This window comes from Amblyomma americanum, chromosome 7, assembly GCF_052857255.1.
Source record: "Amblyomma americanum isolate KBUSLIRL-KWMA chromosome 7, ASM5285725v1, whole genome shotgun sequence".
Classification (NCBI taxonomy): domain Eukaryota; kingdom Metazoa; phylum Arthropoda; class Arachnida; order Ixodida; family Ixodidae; genus Amblyomma; species Amblyomma americanum.
The window spans coordinates 28,665,877-28,691,635 of NC_135503.1; the positions used below are offsets into that span (position 1 = coordinate 28,665,877).

General features: G+C 47.3%; 1 protein-coding gene and 1 pseudogene across 3 annotated transcripts in view; one reads left to right on the forward strand and one right to left on the reverse strand.

Moving 5' to 3' along the window:
• The window catches only part of LOC144098744 (calcium-activated chloride channel regulator 2-like), a 573,215-nt gene that overhangs the window by 310,065 nt on the left and 237,391 nt on the right, over window positions 1–25,759 (forward strand). The gene's annotated exons all lie outside the window — the stretch shown is intronic.
• Window positions 9,795–9,930, reverse strand: LOC144099658 (U2 spliceosomal RNA; annotated as a pseudogene).

The window sequence follows — 25,759 nt, forward strand, 5'->3', positions numbered from 1 at the left end:
AAAATGTCAGGAAATTAAAGGTGGGTTTTTAAATATGTCGCAAGTAATAGTATTAAATATGAGAAGCCGTACACTGGTCGGAGCAAGCGTCAATGCATGTGGAAGGAAAAATAGTTTGCGTAGGGAGTTATCTGCGACGTTACCAATTTGTTGTGCCCGGGAGAGGTTACTGCATATCTGAAGCTCTATGTACTCGTAGCTATTTACTTCAGAAGCAAAGGTATTGTTGCTAGTCTAATCATTATACTGCTTATTGTTATGTCTAAGAGGTAGTGATAAGCGTGATATCTTCGAAAATCGTCGACGCCATCAAGGTGCACAATCCTGTCGTCGTCTGAAGATGTTGCTGGCAGCATGAGCGCATATTTTGAAATCTTGCATCGTTGGCCCTGGCAAGTTCAACCCAGTAGCGTCGTCGCGGATTGCGAAAATTCTTAATATCTACAATGCCTTTTGTTCCTAAAACTCGTAATACTAAGCTGGCAAAGGCGCACGTCAGGCAATTCCGAAACGCAGTAAGCGCTTTGATAAACACTTCAGTTTGATTGCGTCGCTTGTGTTCAGTCCCCAGTTTGATTGGTTTTGAACGTTGAATGTTCTCTTTTCTTGCCTTTTTTTTCCTAATTTAGGAAATTTAACATAATCGGTATAGAATCTTTATATTTCTACAGACTAATCCGTCACTACAAGTCAGAAATAATTAAACACGACAATTCTCTAGCAGTGCTAGCCGCACTTGCTACGAATTATCCTGTGTATTGTACACGAAATCCGGAAAAATGGAAAGTTTATGTATGCCGCACAAATTACGGGAAACAAATGTTGAAATATCGTCTGCCAGCTATCCTGAACGAACTGTCCGGTGAAGATAACCGACATGTCTTCAACAAGTCGTTCAGGGATCTGCGCCGCATTTTCCTTTAACCAAAGAAATGTACGTGGCAATATTATGAGTTTCTTTGTTTTGTTTGTGAAATAAGCCCAGTTACAGAGATGTGTGTTATTTTGTTCTCGTTTTATTCTTCACTTCACTTTCATGCCGTGCATTTTTTTATTCTTAGCCACTTTTGTGCACTACATTTTTCATGATCCCTACACCTCAAGTTTCTGTTTGACTTTCGTTATCTGCATTTTTCGTTTTTTTATTTTGTACGCCTTTCTGCCTTGTGGGCAGCTGCGTTTTCTGCGTTTTCTCTGTTTTCTGCCGATTTCACTGCCTGTATTTTAAACTTTCCGCGTATTCCACTTTATGCCTTGTAAGGGGCACGGACATCGTCAAGCCACCTTTGGCTTTTTGACCGTGCCACTAAGCATCTCAGGATGTTTGAATAAATTGATTTGATTTGATTTAAAGACAGTAGCACTTAAAGTAATCGCCTTAGCCAACAGCACAACGCTACCATCTAACAAAGAACACATTAAGTTTCTTTCAGCATCAGTCGCTCAATAATTCTCGAGACTGTTTTGCACCGAGAATGTGACTGGTTTATCAAAAAACGGATTGATAGCTCCAAAGGTGCTTTTGAATTTTCATGTGTAGGAGGAGAAGGGGAAGAGAAGCAGGTGCATGGCGCAGGAAATGACAAGCTCATAGCGACAATTATTTGCCGGAAAAGTGGTTTATTTAATCAATTAAACCAATAACGCCGAGCGCGGCAGCAGGTCAAGGACTTCGAAACGCTGCTCAGACGAGTTGCTTTCATCCGCTCACTAATCACCTAAAAAAAATGAAATCATGAAACTGAAAACAGCATACGTTTTTGGCAAAGCGTAATGATATTCACATTTTCGTGTTATCCGTTTACTGCCGCTGCCATCTCACACTTTGAAGTGTACGTACAGGTCAATGTACGTTCCTAATCTCCTTCTTTTCGTAAATGACATTTACGCATTTATAATTTTCATCTCTGCGTGCTTCCTAAGCCGGTGATGTTTTAAGCTCTCTGCTGGCTTTTTCGCTGTTATTCGTGTCGCGCTTATTTGCACCGTATGGCTAATTTCTACTTTGCCTTATCTCTGAAGTAGTGAAAGCGAGCCCTTCTCCACTTCTAAATTTATTCTTGTTTATGCTGCTGTGCCACGTACAATGAAGATGTCATTATTATAATAGCCGGGCACTTGCCTGAAACTTAATTTGCTTTCCGCTTCTAGTCCAACCGTGAGTATGCAGTAATGCTCTTCTCATGTCATTGGGTTTCAACGATTCCTTCGAAACAAATGTAGCTATTAGTTGTGCACCATCTTTATGTATGTAGCCATTCCTTGAGTATAAGCGTATTTCCGTATTAGTCGGGTATCTCTGAGGTCATTTCTACTGAATTTTGATGACCGTATTGCAATTGAATTGATGGTTCTAGCAAGAGCATCGCAGATTAAGCAACACTGCACAACAAAGTTGCTAATGATGGTCCCCTATCAAGTGAAAAAAAAAATTAACGTCGTTCCGCGACTCCACTGAATATAGACGACGCTGCCACAAGAAGGCATCGTGCTTACGCCGGAAAGCGAGAGGGTAATTACAGAGCGCGTTTCGCAAAGAAACATCTAGGACCTCAGTTATTCAGCTGAGGATAACCGTGGCACAGCGTGGCGTTCTAAACAAAAAAAATAGTAGAAACAATCGCCATCATTATTATATATAGCAGGCTCGGGCTCTGGTGCTGCAATGAACGGCGTTTCAGTCAGTCCGCGCTTTCAGCGCCGGCGCGGGGCGACGCTAAAATACGCTCTTGATGGGAATCGCAGGAGCTTCAATAAGGGGCGACGAGAGAGTGATACTTCGCTCACGAATCTCATGAATGAGCTGAGCCGCGAATCGATATATATATATACGTGACCATTTCTGCCCCCAATCTCCGCCTTTTCCTTCCATTTTTTTTATTCGATTCTGAATGCGTCTTTCCCTCTGTCCCCCACTCTCCTTCTCTCTGTGTGCGCAGGTTATTTGCAGAATCGCAATTTACTGCCCGCCTGAGACTCGTTGACAGAATGGCGCGTCTATATAGGAGTCAAGCTGTATCGCTGCAGCAAAATGCCCCCGGGAGAGGGTGGCGGTGTAACAACAGCAGCACAAGCTGTGATTCGCGCTCGCGTAGAGTGGCCGCCTTTGCTTGCTTTGGCTGCTTGTTGGGGGGGAGAGAGAGAAACGGAGCTTTTATCGGGCTCGGATAAAACGCGAATTGAGCCTGACGACGGGCCTCTGCTTTTAACTGCGGTTATTTGGCTGCGGCAATGTGTGCCTGAATGTAGAAATGGGGCTTAAAAAGTAGGCCTGAATTATTCATAAGCAGATTTCTTAAATGAGAGCGCATTTCAACTAAGTTCTTTCATTTAGTAATAATTTTCTTCTTATATTGACTTATAATTTTATTCCGCTATTCTGTAGGATAACCTACGAACTAAACATTAGGTTTTTAGCGTAATATATAATAAACATTCAATCTGGTCGCAACGTCGAGAAATAGACGCTGATATTCAAGTGGAAATTTTTTCCACCACACGCACGAACGCATATATGCGCGCGCGCGCAGGCGCACCGGATTGGATCCAGGCAGTGAACACTGAGAGCTTCCTTATCCCGCGTTTTCTCATGTCTGCCCTCGTCACAATCAAGCTCAGCGCCATAAGTCCTGAGCGAGGTTTTTCTTTACGACCGCAGCTAGCCAGCCAGGCAGTGAAGCAGCTAACCGACAAAGGGGAGTGCAGTAGCAAAGCAAGGGTCTCTCGGGGCCCTGGCAAAAATGGGAGTCATCGCTCTCCGAGGTAAACAGGAGCACGAAAAGAGAACGTTACGCAATGAGAAGATAGAAAAGAAAAAAACCGGCACTGCACGAAGAAACCACATGCGGAGTTCTTTCTATACCACCACCGAAACCCGCATCCCGCGCTACGGGAAGAGCACGACGGTACGACCACTCCTTGCAGAAAAGAAACAAAAACAAAGCAAGACAAGGGAATCGAAATAGAAAGAAGCGACGCTGTGAAGAGGAACACGGAATAAAACGCGTTTAACGAGACTCTGCCTCGTTGGTCGGAAAATGCGCGCCGCGGTCCCACGGCGCTTCCAGAGCGCCTTACGGCATAGTCACTCAGAATAGAGCGATAGAACACGAGGGGAAAAAAAAGAAGAAAGACGGGAGCAAAGTAAGAGGGCAATGAAAGAAAGAGGGAAACGCGCAAGACCGAGGGTGTAGGCGGGAGCTGAGCCTCGCACTTAACCTCATGCATGCGAGATTCGCGTGGCCTCCTCCCTGAGCGGAACCGTGCATTTTCGCCGCTTTTCGCCGCCCGCCGCCGCACGCTGGGCGTCGGTCCTGGCTAGATAGAGCTTCACGGGAAGAGAGATAGATAAAGAAAAAAAAAGAGACGAAGAGAATAGAAAGAAGAGACGATGCCTCTTCTGCTGCGGGTGTACGGGCCAAGAAGCTTGTGACGAACTCCACCACCAGCAATATGGGGCCGCGGCCTAGGCATTCGCGCAGTGTCCGGAAAAGATACGCGCGCGCGCGCGTTCGCAGACTCGGAGCTTCCGTTTCGTGTACGGCACGGACACACACTTACACACGAGCACTGCACGTATGTGTGTGTGTGTGTGTGTGCAGGCGGGGCGCGCGAGCTCTGTTCTTCCATCGCTCTCTTTCTGCGGCCGGAGCAAATCTGGTTTTATTGCCACCGCGGAGCTGTAAAAACGGAAAGCTCGCGGTGAAACGCGGGCGAGCTTCGCTGTCATAAAACGAGAACGTCGGACGGCTCTCCGGCTTCCCGCGCCGCCTCGCCCCGGGACCGTGCGGGTGGAAGTCCGCAGAGGAGGACTCGAACCTCGTCTAACCGGCCGGTCGAAGTGGTGGATGCTGCGGAGAGATAAACAGAGAGAGAGAGAGAGAGAGAGAGAGAGAGAGAGAGAGAGAGAGAGAGAGAGAGAGAGAGGAAAGAGAGAGAGAGAAAAAAGTGAGCTGCTATTCGGCCAAACATTTACTTTTCCGTTCATCCCTGCTTTCTGCTACGTTTTGGCTTAGCTTGGATTGGCTTCGCTGCACCTGGTGGCCGCAGAGCGCAAAAAGCTGGCTTTTGAAAGCGCGCTCAGGTTGTATTCTAATAGTTGGCGGCCGTGCGGGACTGAGCGGGGTGCGTTGCTTCTTCGCCGGGATTCCCGGCTTTGTGTCCGCGATCAAGAAATCTGGGAGGCCACGAGCAGTTCGCCTTTTTCTTCGAGGTGTGGGTACGAGCACACTTTCGAGGCAATGTGAAAAAGAGTGGAGCTGTTCTAAATAGAAGACTTCTAAATAAGCGAACTTTTGCACATGCCATGTGAAACAAAGCTCTAAATTTTAACACATCGTGGACGTGATGTCGAAAATGGAGCCAAGTGAAGAAAGGTCGAAACGGGATTGGAAAACATATTTGCGGATAAGTAATATGGTGTAGCTGCAACATAAATATAATGGGAATTTACGTGACGGAAAACATAGGTGTCACATTAAATACCTAGAAAATTATGTACGCGCGGTATGTGGTATTTATCTATTTGTTTGAAATACTCTCAGGGTAAAATACATTATAGAGTGGAGGGGCTAACATAAGTAATCGGGAAAAGAAAGCAAATCATAAAGGCACATAGTAATAACAGCAGATATGCAACATAGTAACTAGGTCGGGAATTGCATCAAATAAACAACAAAAACTACAAGAATACACGCTGTATACACTCGTTGACGGGAAGAAAACGCAAAAGCTAAAGGCGCTACCGTAATTAAAGAAAATGATAAAACAGTCGGCAAGTACAACAAAGGAAACGAATAAAAATGACTATTCAAAAACAGCAGAATAAATTATTTAAGGTACTTTTACAGGGAACACCGTCTGTAATGCGTATTAATGATGCAAGCAGTTTATTCCACTCATTTGAAGTTTTTGGGAGAAATGAATTGGTGAATGTTGCAGTTTTGAAGTGCGATATGTGAACCTTGTGTTGGTGATCATGGCGAGCACCGAACAATGGGGCTGGGTGAATACAAAACTGTCCGGAGTGACTAGATGTGCTAATAGATTTTGTGAAAAAGACAGATACATGCTATCTTCCTGCGGGTACCGAATGATTGAATGCTTAGAGCTGTTTTCATTTCTCTGACACTGGCAGTGCGGTCATGTCTAGATAACATAAAACGGACTGATCTATTCCGTACTGCTTCTAGTACCTGAGTTAATGTTGTGTGATTGGGAATCATATTGACGCGGCCTAGTACTCTAATTCTGGTCGAACAAAAGCTGTGCAAAGTTGCATTTCCAGTGATGACGATGCAAGATAAAAAATACGTTTCAGGCATCTCAGAGCTACCCGCCGCGATGGCAAAGTGGTTAAGGCGCTCGACTATTGATCCGGAGTTCCCGGGTTCGAACCCGACCGCGGCGGCTGCGTTTTTATGGAGGAAAAACGCTAAGGCGCCCGTGTGCTGTGCGACGTCAGTGCACGTTAAAGATCCCCAGGTGGTCGAAATTATTCCGGAGCCCTCCACTACGGCACATCTTCTTCCTTTCTTCTTTCACTCCCTCCTTTACCCTTCCCTTACGGCGCGGTTCAGGTGTCCAACGATATATGAGACAGATACTGCGCCATTTCCTTTCCCCCAAAACCAATTATTATTATTAATATTATTATTATTATTATTATTATTATTATTATTATTATTATTATTATTATTATTATTATTATTCCAGAGCTCTAAGGCTTTGTATGTAATAACTTCTATGTGTGATTTCTAGGACACTGTATCAGTTATCTGAACACCGAGGTAGCGATATAATGTTACAGGCTAGGTATATATAGCCGCATTTCACATCTTCATTCTTTTCCTAGTTTCATTTTATTTTTTTTACTAAGCCGCATACTTTAACAATTCGCGAGAATTCTCCGTTAGGCAGCGATGACGCACTCGGAGCTCGCAGCACTAAGGTCACACGAGCGCGACCCCGACGTATTTCCACAGTCCCCAACCGCGACACCGGTCGCGTACGGCGGCGGCATCCGGCCGGAAGGAACCGTCGCGCGGCCGCGCAGCACGTCACGCCTCCGTCTAGACACCCGTGCGCACACATCCAGCCACCGTACACGCGTACAGATACTATACTCGCGCGTCTGCCGAAGCACACAAGGATGAGGCAGCGAGCGAGAGAAAGAAGCGGAGGGAGAGGCTATAGGTGGCTCTGGGGTTTGTCGGGAGTCGGAGGCTTCAAGCGGGATCCGTGAGTCGCGTTCTGAATCAGCGACGGTGTCGACGCCCGCGCGGAGACGACATATATGACCCCAGATGAGGACGACCGGATATTTGGACGCCGCGCGAGACGTCGCGGGGATCGAGGACGCGTCTCTGGAATGTTTCATCATGGCGACAGGCAATGTTTGCCCGTGGGTTGGCTGCTCAAGAAAATGCCTTTCTTCCGCGGTTAAGCAGAATAGAGAGAGAGAGAGAGGGGGGGGGGGGGTAGGGGGAATAACCGCTGGAGCGGATACCGACTGCAGTGTTTTGACGAAAACTTCGCTCTGTTTATTGCCTGTTTAAACAACAACAAGAACTCCTCAGCCATTGCCTGTGTTTAGGCCTACAGTAGAGTCCGCGCTACGTTTTGAAAGTAGAACTCCCTTATGGATTTCCGCAAGATGAGAGCACCACATGAGCACGGGAAAAGTCTGGGCGCTTTCAAGCTTACGTTGGGGATGAAATTTTTCCCGAGTTAAGTGCAAGTATGTCAGGGCCTAACGGGCCTTGAAATACACGAACTTAACTCCCCCGCACCAGCCGCACTCCGGCCGTCGCTCGCCGTTTATTACAGGTTAGAAAAACGCAGAGTCGCTTCGTTTAAGAAGCGTCTATATCGACGTGGTAGCTAAAAGATGCGAAGAGCATTCACTACCCCTGCCCCAGAAGGCTGCACTGCGCGCAGGAGCCGTCACGTGACAGGTCAGGTCAGTTGCCTTGAAGCGTTTGGTAAAATAGTGCAGTGTGCGCTCTCACGACAGTTTCTGTGCACGTTACCCCGGAGTTGAAACTTGCGTGGCGAAATGTTTCGCGTGGGCTATCAACCACCTGCGCCTAGCGCAAGTTAGGGTAGAGCAAAACTGATCTCACGGTACGCTTTTAGATGAAAGAAAAAAAGTCAAGAAAAATGCATGCCAGTCACGTAATTCAGCTCGAGACGACGCAACTGACAGAAGCAGTCGACAATGGAAACTATTACTGCATGTACGAGCCTTCGCCCACGTTCTCGAGCGAAATGATGCAAGTAGACGCAAATGGCGAGCTGTTTCGCTCTCCAGAGGGCGCACGTGTCGTTGTGGGGCAGCTATTCATTACGACGCACGTGTGTCGCTGCAAAGCTCGTGTGCATGTTCACAGCAAGACAAATCTCGCTCGCATTCACAGGGGTGCACAGTTAAATCGACTCGCCCTGTCAGGCGCCCTCTGCACAGCTACTGCCTCGCAGGGTCGTGAAATTTAAAACACACACAAAAAAAATACAGGTTGACAGGAGAGACGGAGCGTTGTTCTCCGGTTCGGTTCTGTAATTCAATCAGCCGCCTGTAATTGGAGCCTCGCCGCTTCGGAGGCCTAGCAATTAAAGCGGGCGCGCTTTTCCCGGTCTCCTCGAATTTCACGCCGCCCCCATACTTTTTCTCTGCAGGCTGATGCCGCAAGATCTCATGTCAGAGCATGTCTTTCTTTCTTGCTCCTTCTGTTCTTTTCTATCTATCTCGCTCGCTCGCTCGCTCGCTCGCTCGCTTTACCTTGATCTCCTGCACTGGCTGCCCTGACATCACTTTCGGCGCGCTGTTTCATTTAAAACATACCGATTTTACAAAAGTTGATGGTGATTGTGGATTTTTATGGCGCAAGGGCATCTATGGCCAAAGAGAGCCATGACACAAGGTGTTTTCTTCTTCTAAATGTGGGGTCAAAGACCCATTTCTTTAAGCATTTCAACCCAGATAAGCCGAGCACCAGGCCGGGGGAAAGCTTGTACCCATTGTATCACCGGTAGGTACCTGGCAGCACTGGGGATCGAGCCCCGCACCTCCCGCATGCGAGGCGGATGCTCAATCACTTGGCCAGTGCTGCGGTTGATTTTGCTAAAGTTACCGCGCCATATGGTACGCTTCCAACCTCAGCTATGCGACTTGCCTGGCGTCTTCAGCGCTCCCTATGTTTATTGAGGCGTGTTGCGAACTTGGTGGCTTGAGGGTTCATTGTTGTGGACGAACATAATGTCAGGCTTCAACCACGTACAGTTATAGACAAAGAGCTTGCGGCACGCTTGTTCGTGGGCAAAGAAATATTTGTGTGCGGTTGGACAAATAAAGTGAATTAAAATCATTGTAGCACGAGGGAACATTCTTATTGCATCCTCTTTAAAAATACTAGCTGCTTACTACCAAGGAAACGTGGCAACAAATTTTTTCTCTGCAAATCTGCATGCCCCAAAATGTTGTCCATGACTCTACAAGACGCTAGACTGATGTTTCTCACCATGTGTAGTTGATTTGCTGTTCAGGGCACTTTCTTCCTTCCTTGAGTGTATTTCGGTTTCCTCCAGCTCCGTGATGAATTATCTTGCTTCGTTGTTACTGAAGAAAGTCTGCTCTTTAGTGCTGCTGCTGCTGTTGTTGCTGACAGGAAGAAGGAAAAGGAAAGTGCACACGCCTGCCCACTGGCTCAAGCCGAGCCACAATCGCTGCCACGTGCAGAAAGTAGGAGAGTTGAAAGAGAGGAGAGCAAAGAGTGAAAGAAAAGACGCGCGCTATAAGGCCCCTGGCCGATCCCAGAGGCAGTGCAATACCGGGCCAACCTGAGGTGGAGGTGAAGCAAGCTTCAAGCACTCCGCCACATTTCCAAAAATAAGTTTAATATCTTGGGTCCAAATGAGGCCCGTGGCAGATATTAAATCAGGTAATACCGTACCTGCTCTTTAGTACAATCTAACTCTAGGTAGTTTAGCCGCAACGCTTGAAGTGCCCGTGTGTTGTCTGAGTTTCCATGCATTATAAGGGGCGATGCTTTGTTGCAAGAAAGCTCTAAAGAGTATGATCCTTTGCTGATGTGCAGTTTCCCCCGCATTATTTAATCTAGCCTGTTGTCTGAAACATTCTGATATTGCATGCCTTCAAAGGGAAAGCCAGAACTGCAAGCATCTCATGAAAGCGGCGGCAGTTTGCGCAGGCCTATGATTGAAAACAAAGTGCTTCTGCACGCTTTTTTTTCTATAGTTGTAACGAGAGCGTACCTGCCCCGAGACACTAATATCTTTTCTTATGTATTTTCTCTCAAAGCTCTTTTATGGGTACTTTTTTACAAACACCAGGCCATAAATTAAATAAAAATCACACGATTAACTGCGCGAGAACAGAAGCATATTTGAGCTGTTGTTATTTTTAGCGTCTATACTCTGTGTATAGAAAAAGAAAAGGATACAAAACTGCGCATAAACTGGCGTTTAGACCACGGGCTTCGCGCGTGCCATAATCCGCAAGCGGTAAAGCGGATCTAGTCTCGCAACGTGAAAGCGTGGAAACGCGCTCCATAACTAAGTCAGTTCGCAGCGTCCCGGTATTTTTCTAACCCTTCAGGGCTCAACCAATACGCGACTTTTTTTTTCCCAAAATATCTGGGATTTCGTTTCGGCTGAAATGCGGTAAAACGCGGGCCCGGGAGGACTTTCATATGTCTCCCTCGGTAGGCTTACCGCGTTGAGTTCCTGGATTGCTAGTTTGTCTCTGTCTCCCCCGCCCCCATCAGTGTTCTCTTCAGTGAAGAGCCGCCAAACCGGCACCAGCGCCTGCCGCACGCGTTCTTAGCCTCTTTTCCAGCGGGATTTCCGGCGCTCGTATGAGACGGGATTACAGCGGCGGAAGCGCGCCAGAAAAGGAAGCGCTCCAACAAAGCCTGATGCACCACACACGTGGCCGCGCAGCGCACACTCGCATGTGCTGCGTGGCGGCTTTTCTGCGGTTCTCCGTGGGCTTGAGGCTGGGCGACGCGGCCCCCTTTTAATTGAAATGCATGATGTGCGTTCTTGTACGTTGTTCTTAATCGTTTTGCTGGCAGCCTCCTTTGCATCGGGTGACTTAGTTAAAAGGGTACTTCTTTTTTTTATTGCAGTTGATTTTTTTTTTCGTCCGGGCGCTGGCATACTCTAGACTATGTGACTGTAGCCCTTGGATGGAAACAATGACACGAATGCGCTTTGAACAAACAAGCATTTTTTTTTTACCTAGCGTTCTGGATACAGAGGCTGTCGTAAAGTATTTAGCTTCGTACAAATATTCAAATTTCCGCTGAATGAATCGCAGGGGACTCGGGATAATGAACGCGTGTACCTCCTGCTGAAAAAAACAAGCAAGGAGCGACGCCGCAATTCTGCTTTTATTGCTGTCGTTGTTTCAGTCTGTTTCACGCGCGCTAACAACCCTCTCTGCGCCAACATACTTGTAAGTCTGAGTGTGTGTGTGTGTGTGTTTTACTGTTCATATTCGTTCTGCACTGACACTGCGGCATTATATGCTGACGCTCAGTACCGAAGCCCTCTCATCCAATCCTCTTAAGCCTGCTGTTCCGAAGCGAGGTGCCCGTTGACAAAATGAAGGGAGCTATTTCTTCGCCTCCACGCTCAGTCGCAGGAACTCGCTTATTATCTGTCAGCGGCTTCTTGGTGGGGGTCACTTCTCGGCGCGTCACTCGTCGCAGGACGAAGGTGGTCTCTGACCACTGTATCGGATTCGCCGGCGCTCCTGTGCCGCATCCATCATGTTCTCCTGAAAGAAGAAGGAGGAGGAGGAGGAGAAGGAGGAGGAGGAGGAGGAGGAGGAGGAGGAGGAGGAGGAGGAGGAGGAGGAGGAGGAGGAGGGACGTCTTCTTTTCCTGGACGTTCGGAATGTGCTCCGGCAATGTGGACGCTGTGTGTCGTCCCGTTTAACGTCTTGCTCCTCGAAGTCTATTTCGCTCTCGTTGAGGATTAGCCGAGCCGCAGGCAGACGCATATGTGTCGGCTCTCAGAGCCAAGATGGAGGAGCGCCTTTCTTCGTTTAATGAAACTGTCGTGTATGTCAAGAGATGAGTAGCGCGTCATTGGCAAGCGGGTCTGCAAGGGCCACGGCGACAACATCCTTTGTTGTCCGCGTCGTGAGGGTCCTTCTGGTTTCGTAATCTGTCCCGCTGCCTTGCAAAAGTTGCTCCCGACGTCAGCCTATATAAAGAGTCGAACTCGCAGAGCTCCTCGCGCATAATATTTGTGATTGTTTGTCGCCTCCTATCGCAACTTGTCAGCGCACAGCGCTGTGCATTCGCTTTTAGCCGTATCATGCACTGTGCTGCTTGGAATCAGTGGTACGGAGTTGCAGACACAACTAAGTCAATTTTTCAACGTAGGCTTGAGCCCTGTTAGGACGGGAGCCCAGTAGTAGTTGTTCTTGACGTATAGTTAACCGATTATAACTACTTCGTCGAGTAATTACTTTGCCTCTGCAAAAATTACAGAAGTTTTCACGCATGTGGTTGATGCTCTTGCGTTATTTTTTATTAAAAAAAGATTGCAGAGTTGGAGCTTCTAATGCAGATTGTTGGCGTTGGGAGCTAGAGGGTTAGGTTATAAATAACAACGCTTTAGTTTAACCAGCCTGGTTCAACTGCGGCACTCTTCAACTGCAAGAACCGGGAGATTTAATACTGTGGCTTGATATTTCCATCGTTGTGAGCGTAGGTTTTTGAGTAGATGCAGCGATTCTGGCCCTACTTTCAGTGAGTTGACGTACGAAGCAGATTAAATTTGACTTCGTCGTCCATCAAAAGGCCTGCTCGACGGGAGCAGCGAGTTTAAATTTTTATTAAAACTGAAATTGTTAACGAGCGCAAGCCACTCCATTTACATTGCTCGCAAACTGCAGCACGTGACGCTTTATTAAACCGCTTATAATTCACGAGAACTTGTTTTCAGCAGTGACAAGAGTAATAGAGGATTCAGGAATAGTTTTATGCGCATAATATTTGCCTTAGCTGCATTACCTATACTTCCCCACATTCGCCCTGATTTAAGAATTTCTGTAAACGCATACATCCTTTCTACCTCGACTTCAGTATTTGTGTAACGGCAGCATTATCAACAACGTCTCATTTTTTGTTATTGTCGTTTCCATTTCGTCGCAAGCTAACGTCGTTTAACTTTACTGATTTTATCCCACGGAAAACACCTGTGCACCGGAGAGCGCGGAAAATGTCTTATGTGTTTTTAGACCCTAACGCTTGCACAGTCATTACCGCTTACTGTCTTGAAGCAATAAACCCCCCCCCCCCCCTCCCCCGCCCTCGTTTTTTTTTTCGTACTGACGCAAGTTAACGCGCATTTTCCCGATTTGTCGCGTTTACGACATGGCATTCACTGTTCTTTATTTGCTCTTCGTGGCTGCATCCTTCGATTTTCTGGGTGAAAAAAAAGAAGAAATAAACAGGGGCTCTCTTATTCGGATGGTATACAGCCCGGGACAGGTCTGCGCTATACCCATCTGCTATAGCAGACGATTTCGCTTTCGCACGATCCTTTTAGGTCGCTCTGCTGACCATAGATATCGGAGTCACTTTCCATTCAGGCCTGGCTGTCCCGATATAATTCTTTTTTTTCTCTCTCTTTTATTTCTTTCTGGAGCGTCCTCAATACCTCTCCACGTTCTATTCTGTTTTCATGTCCTCTTCTCTTCCTCACGACAGCGGTTCCTGTCCATCCTCTTTCTTTGTTCTTCTGGCCGTCTGTCACAGTCGATTTCCTCTTCGTATTTTATTTGTTTCTTGCTCCTGTTGTTGCACTTTTCTGCCGATGTTGGTTTCCTATAGGGACGCTGCCTGACAGTTTTATTGGGTCGGCTTTGCGGAGCGTGCAGTGGCCTATTTATTTATGTCGCTGGTGAATTAATAACTGCTCGCGGGGAATAACCTTCCCGGCCGCCTTGTCTTCGGTTCGCGAGCACAATAACACAGAGCCGAGGCTCAGATTCAACGCGCTGTTGTTGACCTAAGTCGGAAAAGCAAAAGGACACGGCCATTCTTCTTCGTACTCTTGTTCCCCCCCAAAACGACAGGAATAAAAAGCGTGCCGAAGAAAGCGGAGAAAAAGGCGATGCTTTATCTCTTGTTTTTGTTTGTAGCCTTCCTGGGCACGCTACGCTAGCCTGTGTATTCGTAGACGAAGAAGAGACGCTTGTTTTTCGTAGAATACGCCGACCATGCGTGGCTCTCTTTCGACGTTGCTCAGAATCGGACTGGTTGTTTTCTTTCACTTTTGTTTTGTTTCGATGGTGTTCACAGCATGAACAGGCCTTCCTTGCCGAAGTTTTGGTGTAACATTTCTCACTTTTGTACCGCCAAACGTTCCGTCGTCGCGGTTCTTCGTTTTAGATTCATTGTTCGTTCCACTTACTTTACTCTTCAGCAGGTGCCCATGTTCGGTTCTGCGTACCGTGCACTGTTGAAAACGCGGCGTTTTGAGTTACAATCGCTGCTTGACATTTTATGCGACGGAGGCACTGTAGCAATGTCTCGTATTGCGCCGAAACCGCTGGTCGCCGTAGGTTTCCATAATGTGGTTTTTTCTTTTTCTCGTTTCTCCCGTGCATCATCATCATCATCATCATCATCATCATCACCATCATCATCATCATCGTCGTCGTCGTCGTCGTCATCATCATCATCATCATCATACTGGCTACGCCCACTGCAGGGCGAAGGCCTCTCCCACGTCTCTCCAATTAACCGTGTTCTTTGCCAGCTGCGGTCACCGTAGCCCCGGAAACTTCTTACATCCAGTCAGCCCGCGGCCTTCAAGGTCGAGCTGTCATTAGCATTGCTAAAGAGACGGAAGCATATACCTTTATTAGCAACATTTGCAGCACAGGTCGTTATAGCGAGGTACATATTGTTTCATACGGCGCACTTTGCTGTTCTACCAGTAAGTTCACGTACAAATGCACCACGTGATGTCATACGAACCACTTAAAATAACTGTACACAAACAGCGCTAGTGATACTAGACTCGAAATAACAAATAGCGCATATATTACGACATTTATGTTTAGGAGGTTTGGTTTACCGCACACGTTCGGACCTGAAGTAAGGCTCTTGCTCGATGCGACCTTTTTTTAATCGCAGCGCACTGCCTATATATCACGTTGCGAAACAGTGTTCTATGCAGTGATGATGTTTCTATGCTACTCCTTATCCCTTCGTCAATATTAATTTATCTCTCACTTTCTGCACCTCTGCTGCAGGCTAAGACGCATCAGCTTTTGCTTCAGGGCACTATATGCCCTATATGCTCTTGATGAAGTGATTGCTTCGTCACTCGTAACGATTGTCCGCTAAAAAAAAAAGTGGGCGGGGGGGGGGGGGGAGGGGGTGGCGGTGTCTTGACCTAGTGCTTATTATGCGGCCTGCATTAGATTATTACTGTAAATCCACAAGCAGGGCTTCTTCACTGGTGTCGCATTACAGACCATAAAGGTTCTGTGCTGGGCTGAATAATAAAGTCATTGGAGACAACGGCGCTACTCAATTACTGTCAGCGTACAAGGATAAAGCTTTGTTTGTTTTTTTCTCACATGCCCGAGAGCTTGTTTATATTTTTCCCTGCCTCACTGGGGAGCTACGTCAAGGAGAACTCAACGTAATGCATCGCTCATGCGAAAACATGTTGTGTATATCGCGAGCAGCAAACACAGAAAGAAAGGAAGGCTTTGTTTTTTCCTATGCACGTGCGCGCCTCCTTTTTTTTTTGTCCTAGTTGTCAAGGGAACAATATATAGACTATAACAACAAAGGCCGAAGCTCGCGCGGCTAAAGCCTGCTTAGAGAGAGTTGTTCCAGCTTTTCGAGACTCGCGCGCTGTAATATAATAGCGTAGAGGGCCCGTCGGTGGCTTTAGAGGCAACGATCCAGTTTTAGGGCAAGCACCCAAACTAAAACGGGCGGACACGTGGTGAACGCCGCTATTATCTTAATTAGTGGTTGCCGGACACTTCCGCGTGGGGCTGCTTGTTTTTTCGCGCTCTGTTTTCTCTAGCGCTGGCTCGATGCCTGCTTTTAGCGATAAGGACTCTGCAGCGCAGAGCACCCGAGTGCGCGCGAAAGGTCAGAACACAAAGCGGCTAACTTTACGACCATCCGGCAGTCCCCTGTTTGCATTTCGCGGCTTTTCGACAAAAGTAAAAATGCTTTTAGCAGTATCAAGTGACTTTCTTTGTGTATTAAGGTTGTTTGACTGCGGGCTTTAGTATAAAGTTGAAGTCGTTCAGTCGACCTTCGAGTTATCAGATGTCCACCGCCTGTTTCTTTCTCATTTTGGCATTTTGCTTGCAAAACAATGAGAGGCTGCAATCCCGAGTGCATGCAGGATTTCCTATCTTTTCCAGAACCGTACTGTTCCATTTGTCAGCAAACCTGAGCCATCGCACAAAAGTTTAAGAAACCTGAACTTTCTTGTTTCCTCGCGCAAAGATCTAACTTTTAGCTCTGTCATCGTTTCGTGCGGAGGTAATATGACATAACGACTATTTTAGTGCAATAGCATTTAGGATGTCGTCTCAAAAAAAAAAATTCCGGCTTTTCTCACGAAATTCGCTGATTAATTGAGATACGTCGCGCGACCTTGTGACGTCATCAGAACCTACCCAGAGGTTTGTGAACATACTGTCCACCATTGCCAAGTTCAATGTCATTATCACCTCACCACTATGGCGCTGCGCATGAGCCTTACGGGGGCTGGGGAAAAGCCACCTGGGTCTCACAATCCCTACCGGTGGCTGTGTTTGAGAGAGCCACCTGTTGGGCCAGTGGCGGTATTAGGACTGCCCGCGATCTAATAATGCGATTAAGATGGTCCTGATGTCAACAACACGGGACCACCGGCGGACCAATAATAGCGGGCCGGCAAATTTGAAAATCTGAGGAACCCTAAATTTTGGAAAGTGTGCCCACCGCAGAAAATGGATTAGATTGGATGAGTAAGTCGGATTAGTATAATGCATATGATGATAAATGTAAAGTATTCTAAACATTACAGAAGATGATGACTCATGCTTACCTTATAAGCGCGAAGGAACCGGTTCCAAACTGAGTTTTGGAGGGATAATCATAATGGAAGCCATAATGGAAACAGGTTATAGCTGAAATCTGCGCGAAGCAATTACGGGTTGGACAAACACTTCACTGAAACGTTGGCGACTCCTTCGAGCGTCCTACTTGAGGGAAACAACATCGTTACCCTAGAGAATACAATAAACGTTGCAGGCGTTCGGCGAATGCAAGAAGAAAAGTTGGCGAGATTTAATCAAACTCGGAAGGCACGCAAGTAACGTCAGCCGTGACAAGAACCTTCGCAATCCCGAATCCTCGTTATGCGTGTTTGTTATATAAGATGACAGGAGCACCGTTACTGAAAATGTTATCAATGATCAATTTTTACTTCCTTTTGCGTATCCCTGCCATTCACTTCGCTTATTCCTTTTCCTCTGAACAGTGGTCCCTTTATTTTTGGCTCTTACCTCTCTTCTATCAGCGTCTCACCGCAACGCCCGTAATCAATTCGGCTAGCTCTCATATAAGATCCCGATGCGTTATGGGAATCGTTTAGCTCGCCTGGGCGCGGGGGAAAAACAATTTGCGGTCACGCAATGGCTCTTTTCCTTAACGACGTTTTCATCTAGCTCTCTGAGATGCCGGCAACTGGCGCCGAGAGAGGACAGTAAGCGATATGGAGCAGCATAAAGCGGGCACACGAGAGCGCTGGAGGGCGCCGCTGTCTCGCTCGGCCTCGGTGGCCAAGCGCAGAGCCAAAGCGGCCAAGCGTCAGTCGGAAGCATCTCTCCTCGCGTCGGCGGCATCCTTTGACAGATGACATCGCTGATTGCATCCCCAGGAGCAAACGGGCCGCTCCGGACATACCACGCGGTGTCGTTTTTCACTGGTAGGACGACGACCGGCCTTTTCCGTAGAAAAAAAACGAAGAAAAAAACAAAATATTCTCTTTGTGGCGTACGCCTTGAAGAGGAAGAGGATGGGGCTAAAGAGTAGGTACGAGGGAGAGAGAGAGAAAGCCACTCGGCGCGCCCTATTCGGGGGATCTGTTTGAGTAGTTGTGCGCAGTGAAGAGCGCACTGTGACCCTGCGACTCATTGCAATGGGGCATCTTGTGGAATGACCTCTCCCACCAGAATTCTGAGTACCTTCGACGCTCTTATGCGATTGGGACCTTTTTCTGATTTTTCCTGCCCGTGGTTTCACGGTGCAAGTAGTTTTTGGTTAGGCGTCTCCAGAGTAGAAGGCACAGGCGTAGAAAGCGGTAAACGGGGGGATATTCTGATGCTACCACCGAATTCCTCCTTGTTCCAGAAGAGTCCAGAGGTATGTTGATCCGTTGCGCACCCTCACGGGACAGTACCAGCAAATCTGTGTTAGCAAAACACGAGTGAAATCAGAACACAGAAGCCTGCTGCGCATGCTTCTTCCCTTGTCTTTCCAACACTTCAAGCAAGGTATTTCGTTCCTTTCTTAGTGCGCAGCAGCATTAGTGCTGCACCATACTTTTCGAGGTGGAGGTCAGCGTCATCGTCATCTGCCGGGCGCTGCCCTAAAGAGGTTGGGGGATGAGAGACAAACGTCTGTCACCGGGACATTCGGTGACGGAGAGCAGAAGAGGGCGAGATCCAGGGAGTGGATGCTAGGGATAGAGAGAGACAAGAAGAAGAGAGAAGAAGGAAAGTGACCGGTCCGTCCAGACTTGGAGGGTGACAAATGGAACGGCGCTGTTTCTTTGAGGAGGGCATTGTTTCTGACAGTGGAGGTTTTCCGGCGTTTCTAACGCAGGCGCCTGCACTGCTTCTTCCTGTTCTTCTCCGGATGAATGTGTGTCTGTGGCGGTGATGGCGGCGTCTTGAATCAGTGTCGGGCATGGAACCCGCAGAGAGAACCATTGCGGTTTCCGCGGGAGCATTTCCCGGAATAGCCCAAGTACAGGCATTTTATTAGTTGCGATGGGACGATGGAGAAAGAGCTTTTATTGGAATTGGACTCGGCGGCCGTCAGACCCTGGCTGAGATCATCGTGTTGCGGGGTCGCACTTACACGTCGTGCTCAAGCTTTCTCTGCTTCGCGAAGTTTTCATTTCAGTGTGCAGTGAACTTTGTGCCAACGACTGTGTTAGCTACTCTCGAGCTATCAGACGCCCGGAGCTTTTGATGAAAATGTTGTTTGTTTTAGCTGGACGGCGATACGAAATGCATTCGGCTTATGCCTTTTACTCCGATTTTTAAAATGTATGATGACATCAGTGAGGTGTGAAAAAGAAAAAAAGAAGCTTCAGAAAAAAATATGCTTTCAAAAAATAGAAAATGTTCGTTTAGATGACCCTAATGCTATTTCATTGGAAGTGAAGGTGACAAAGAAAGTGACGAAAATGAAGAACGAGAAGATGAAGGCAATAAAAATGAAGAATAAATCTTGCTTTTTGCAGTAACGCTACCAGATTAGCTTCTAGTTTCAGGTTCTATGACTATTAGTGATGCTGATTTAATGGATGCCGGATGAGTTGTGGAAGAGCAGGGATAATCCGTATGTGCTTTTTTTTGTAAACAGGTTGAGCTCTTTCTCTCTCTCTCTTTATTTACATGAATAATAAACGAGAAGTTGGTGCGAAAGACGGCTCCGGCTACTCCTTTTCACCAATTCTTAGAAACCACTTGTTTCGACGATATACAGTACACCAACACCATCAGTACACAACATATAAAACAAAAAGTACAAGTGTCAGCAGAAGTAATATTAATGAGCGAAATTTTTTTTTTGTCTTGAAAAACTGTCTCGTGTAAGCACGGCAATCGTTTTACTTTCGCATATAGACATAATCGGCAAACCAGGCGCAGTATTTGCACGCAGCCCGCGGTCCAGAATAATCGCCCAGTGTTCGGTCCCACGGGTGTCGGTAACAAATTGGCTACACTTGCGAAAGTCGGAATGCAGCAAGGAAGCCTGCCCTTGCTCGGCTGGCCCAACCGGAATGCGCAAGCTCGACAGCAACCGGTGGCAGATGCTCAAGAAAAATAAATAGAAAGAAATGCAACCGTCGAGACAGAGCAAGTCATCTGGATCAGGATAAAGTGAACACCCTGAAGACGGGCCTGCGAGGAACGGCGCGCTCAGGAACGAGCCTCTCAGCCACTCTCTCATCGTCTGCCGTCGGTCTGCCTCGCGGATCCATCACTGGCGCGTCGTTTGTCGGAACTCCTTGCGCGTGGTCCCCCCCTCTCCCTACACTCCTCTGCAGCTGAGCCATCTTTTTCTTGGGCGTCCATCGATCAAGCGGATTCGAGCTGTCACCCTCCTCCTCCTTCTCCACCTCCTCCTCCTCCTTAACCCTCCGACCGATGCTCCTCTCTCATGCGCTCGCCCTACTGTGTCCTTCGGCACGCATATTCTTCTTGCCCTTCTTTTCAACCGGTTTACATTTGTGCCCCTGTGAAGTGTGCTTTTTTGCACAGTTTTTCATGCTGCGGAGAAGCAAGTTTTACAGGCAACAGAAATAGCCGATTATGGTTGGAATTCGGTGTTCTCACGGGAGCGTAGGTCTATTAGAATAGCTGGAGAGGTAACACTTCCACAGAAAAAAAAGGACAGAAAATAGTTGCTTGCACGCGGGTGACACAGTAAATTTCGATTACTAGATAATCCTTAGCACATTAATTTTTTCACAGCGATTGAAAAGGACGCTTCTTAAAATATGTTCTTCCTTTTATTATTGTTTTTTATTTGAAGGGCACTGAAGAGGCGGCGCTTTAAATTTAATGCGTGCTTATTTGCTTCTTTAGTTGTTTCGGCCACTCTTGAGCATTTTAATTCGAAAGACTTACGCTGTTTTATAACTGGCACCTTGCACTTTGCTCAATTCATATGTGCTTTCCGCTATTGTGCCATAAAACTCAACGGCATCTTGAGAAGGCTTCAGAGATGTGCTCACCTCGTTTAGCGTATGTAATACCCATGTTGTAAACGCTATTTGTGCGTGAATAACACATCTCATTAGTACCGTTGCAACTTAAAAAAGGAAACTTTTATTGCAGCACAGGCTTCATCATAATCACTGGCGCTTCGAATTTCCTGCGAACTTAGCTTTCACAAGCTTAAAGAATATTTTCATGCAGATGTCGTAAGACTGGTGCAGCGCATACTTAACTGCTCCTAATTGCCCAAGTTCTATGCGCTTAGCGTTGAAGGCATCTCGTCGCAAACACGCACAGCAATAATTCGTAGGTAACTGTAGCGCGCTCTATTAGTTACGAACGACGCACACAAGTGTGCACACACGCTCACACACGCCCGAACACACGCACGCTCATAGGAAGATCGATACCGAGTGCACCCGTCTATCACAGGGAAGTGAGGACATGCTGTGGGCGACAGCGCTGAAGATGGCATCGAACCGGCTTTGCAACCGCAGGTCCCCCTCCTCTCCCCCTTGACGTTTCCCAAGAATCCTCTGGTCGAAAAATCTTCCCAGTTCTGAAGCAGGATAGACACGAAAACGTAATTTACGGTGCACGAACGCGTTAATTAAGGCTCCTGAAGCTCGGCGTCGGTGTAGGTTAACAGTTTTAGAGCACTGCCAAGTCTTGTTTCTGTTTTGTTTCCCAAAACTTTTCCTCGAGCCCACCCTCCTTCATTTTCACCGTCGCCTTGGCGGCTGCCTGCTACTTTATCCTCGTTCATCGTAGCTCAGCGGCGGTGACGGCTTGCGGTTTTTTCGCGCCAAGCGCGCGCGCGCGCGAAAACTGAGACCGCCGCAGCGCAGAGCCCGAGAGCGGAGCTTTGGAGTGGAGAAGAAAAGTAATATAGAAGAGAGCTGAGCGCGACATGATTGAGCGGCCGGGAAAAGTTTTGAGAAGGCGCGACGTCGTGAAAATTTGTTGGCTTCGGCGTTATGAAAAGCCGGCACGCCGCACGCGGCGGCTGGAGATTGAGGAAGAAGGAAAGCAGAGCAGCGCTAGGGGCTCGCGCTGGCTTGAGCCGGTGCGTCGACACGGGGCTGGAGACAGGAACGTCGGTAGGTGCGACACCGGCTGCTGCAGCGGGAGACGGTTCTGTCTGGCCGTCGGGATGGCCACGTGATTTCGACTGAGCACAGCAAGGAAGAAAATATAAGAACGCTGCAGATGGTAACAAGAAAACTCAAACAGCGCTAGACAACAGGACCAGAAAGACAAACACAGCGCTGTGTTTGTCTCCTCCTCTCTCTGGTCCTGTTGTCTAGCGCTGCTTGAATTTTCTTGTTACCATAGAACATCATCCCGCCCAATCTGCCGTCCTGCTGCAGATGCACTGGCTATTTTGGTTGTTTTTTTGAGTACATCACGGTTGTAGAGCTTTCCGACTGCGTGAGAATGTGAATTAAAGAGAGTGTACCTGCAGGACTATGCCTTTTGTGTGTCTCGTCCGCGTCTCATTTTGTCAGCGAGAGACGATTGAAGAGACAGGTATTTTTTCTTTGTAGTTTTTGGTTCGCTGACTCCGCGACACGTCGCGAAGAGCCAAGAGGGGACACTTCCCTCCCACTGTGCAAGCTTAATTACAGTTATTTACGGACACTCGTCAGGTGCGACCAGACAAGGAAGAAGAAGTAGAAGAATAATAAACTGCATTCGTAAAGGCTGCTCGATGGGAGCAGTGTAGGTCGCTCCAGACTTCTTCCGTCTAGTTCAGGGCCCCTACAGAGACCGCCGCCGCCCAGTCTCGTGCTATAAAGGTGAGCTTGTCCCCCAGGACCGTGCTGGACAAGTCCGGCTCGCACTGTTCCAGCGTATGACTTTGGTGTGAAGGCACTGCTAAGTTACGTTGGTCGGCCCACGTGGTATAGAATAATGCGGCCCTATCCCCACAGTCTGGACATCTATCCTCATAAGCGGTGGATTGAATTTTTTTCCAAGTACTGAGCGCCAATTTCTCGGTCCGAACACTAGTATTGGCGCTGTATTCCGAAAAGCTCAACCATTGTAAGAACAAGATACAGCGATAAAATAAAAAAGAACACCGACGAGCACCACATCCAACGTTCACAATGCGTTCTCGGAAATCGTGTGAGCAGGTGCTCCGCGAACCATGCATGTGCAGTACCATGCAGGTGCTCCTCGCTGCCATTACAGGTTTTATTTTAATGGCTTGAATATCCATCTCCAAGAAGCATTTAGCGGACCAGCAGGGGCTTCTCAGCCTACTCCAACTTCACAGATCCCATCGTCTGAGCGCGCTTCACACTTTCTTGAAGCTACCTTGCAATCATACGACGCGACAGCTGCACCGCAAGACTACGGTCGTACTAAGCTATCTAGTGATTAGTTCTTGAAGTTTACTTTGATTAGTTTAAAGTATTTGACGTTAAGTCAACCAGAATCGGAGGAACCTTGGTGAGGACTTAGCGAGCGAATGTATTTTCCTTTCAAATGGGGTAATGTCGATGGAGCCGCGCTGTTCCCGCCACGGCTTGCGGTTGCCGCCGGCATTTTGGACGGTTCATTAGCGCTGACTATAAAGCTCAATGTGTGCAATGCATTGCTCGTTTGATTTTGTAATCCGCTTTAGTAAACCCGCCACAGGGAACTCGTTCCCTGCGGCGGGATTAGAAAAATGTTCTGTCAAGAAGGGCGCGGTGATTGCGCATGAAAGAACACTGCTCTGCCTCGGATAAAAAGCCATGTTGCTTTTGAAATATGCTGCTTTATGAACTATGCATTTGGTTTAAGCCTTTAAGTAATTACGCGCTATTAGGAATTCTAATAAGAGGATTACACTGTCTGTTCTCGTAAGGTTTTAATGCCAAATAAAGGGTACGTACTTCGCATATAATTTGTCATTACTTGACTTTTAGTCAGCGCTATTGACGACACTGTAAACTTTTGACTAACACAATATAATTTAAATACTTATTGAATAACGTTGCAAGCGGGTTATCACTACTTCTTTTCGACGTGATTGATACGAACAAATAAATTGAAATTTAACTCGCCCCTACCCCCCACGCTCCCAGTGCATGATTTAGTTTCAAATGAAAAAAAAAAGAAGAAATTAGCTGGCAATGGGATTCAAGACCCAGGCCCTCTGTGTGCCAGGTGAGCCCGCAACGCAAAGGCCGCGCAGGGTCGTTGGTTCAAGCGTGTCAAAGAGACCGCTTTTTGAACGCGTTGTGGTGTGCATGATTTGGTAACGTGTGCTTGGGATGTAAACTGATGTTGTTGAAATTAATAAAATAAATCAAATATAAATATGCTCATTATGCGTCAGAAATTGCACGAAATGACAAGGCTGTGTTATGGTGCTTCACAGCACTGAAACAAATGGTGTGTATGTGTAAGAGTATGCAGTGGCGTAGTATGTGGTGCAGTGCAACCTAGATAGTGATTGGCAATAGGTAATGTGATCGGTAATTATGATTTCAATCGATGACCGGGATCGGTAATGTGATTGTGAATTCATAAGTTGTGAGGAATGAGAAAGAAAAGAAATAAAAAAACATAGAAGGAGGAGAGGGTGCTATCTACGCTTAAAATGAAACTTAAGCGTCCTCTCATTTTTTTTAATAAAAGAGTTATTGTTGTTTGCACGTGTCCGCGCTTGGCAAATGAAATCATGATATAAATTCGGTAGGTAGCGTGAGAGAGTGAAGGAGAGAAAAAGAAACGAACAAAAGAAGTTAGCGCGCGGAAAGAAAAAAAGACTAACAACCAGAGAAGGGACAATTTGCGTCCAACTGCTTAGTGTGCAGCTCGACTGCTCGGTTCGCTTCACACAATGGTCGCGTTCATGAGAATAGATGGCCCGGTGCGAGCCCTGCTTGGGCCTCGATCCATGCTTCTTTTCCGCGGCCACCCTTGGGAGAAAGGGCCCGGGCCGTTCGTTTTCCCGCGATCAGAACGGCCGCTGCCACGAGAGGGAGTTGTTGTAGCGCCAAACAATGGAGAAGGGAAGCGTGAAAGGCGCCACAAAAGGGGGTTTATTGGAGACATAAAGGGAAAATTACTGCGGCGAGATTACAGCGTGCCGCTCCGGGGAAGCAGGCGAGGAAACGGTCAGGATAACCGGCCAATGCTCGCGTTGAAACCGCAGAGCTTGACACACGGTTGTGATGAGCGAACTACTTCTGGGAACTGGGAGCCAGGGATTCGGCCGTGCACCTTGGCATGACCGGGGCCGTGCATCGTGTGAGAAAGAAGGGAAGAAAATACGAGTGGCCTGTCGATGTTTTCTCGCATATAACCTGCTGCTGGCCTGTTCATGATCGAGTAGAACTTGTTGGGTGGGCTAATTGGTGCATATCAACAGAGAAAACTGGCGCCAAATCGCACAACAGACAGCAAGAAAGACTGTCTTCTTTGCTGTTGTCCGATTTGGCACCAGTTTTTTCTGCCGTTCGTGATCGTTTCTGTACAAAGGTCCACGTCCTATTTTAGTTTGTGTGTATCGACTTCGCGCTTGAAACTTATACTACTCAGGTCGCGACTTCACAATCACTGTCATTAGAATGCTTTGTAGAAATGCCAGGTAAAGTATAAGCAAGCATTTGCTACCGCTGCCTAATCAGAGCTGAACAATGCAGACTGCTGGATAAGTTGGTATGGCATATTGGCATGGAATGTATTTGCATTTCCATGTATTTGTATATTCCATGTATTTATATTTGTATCTCTCGCTAT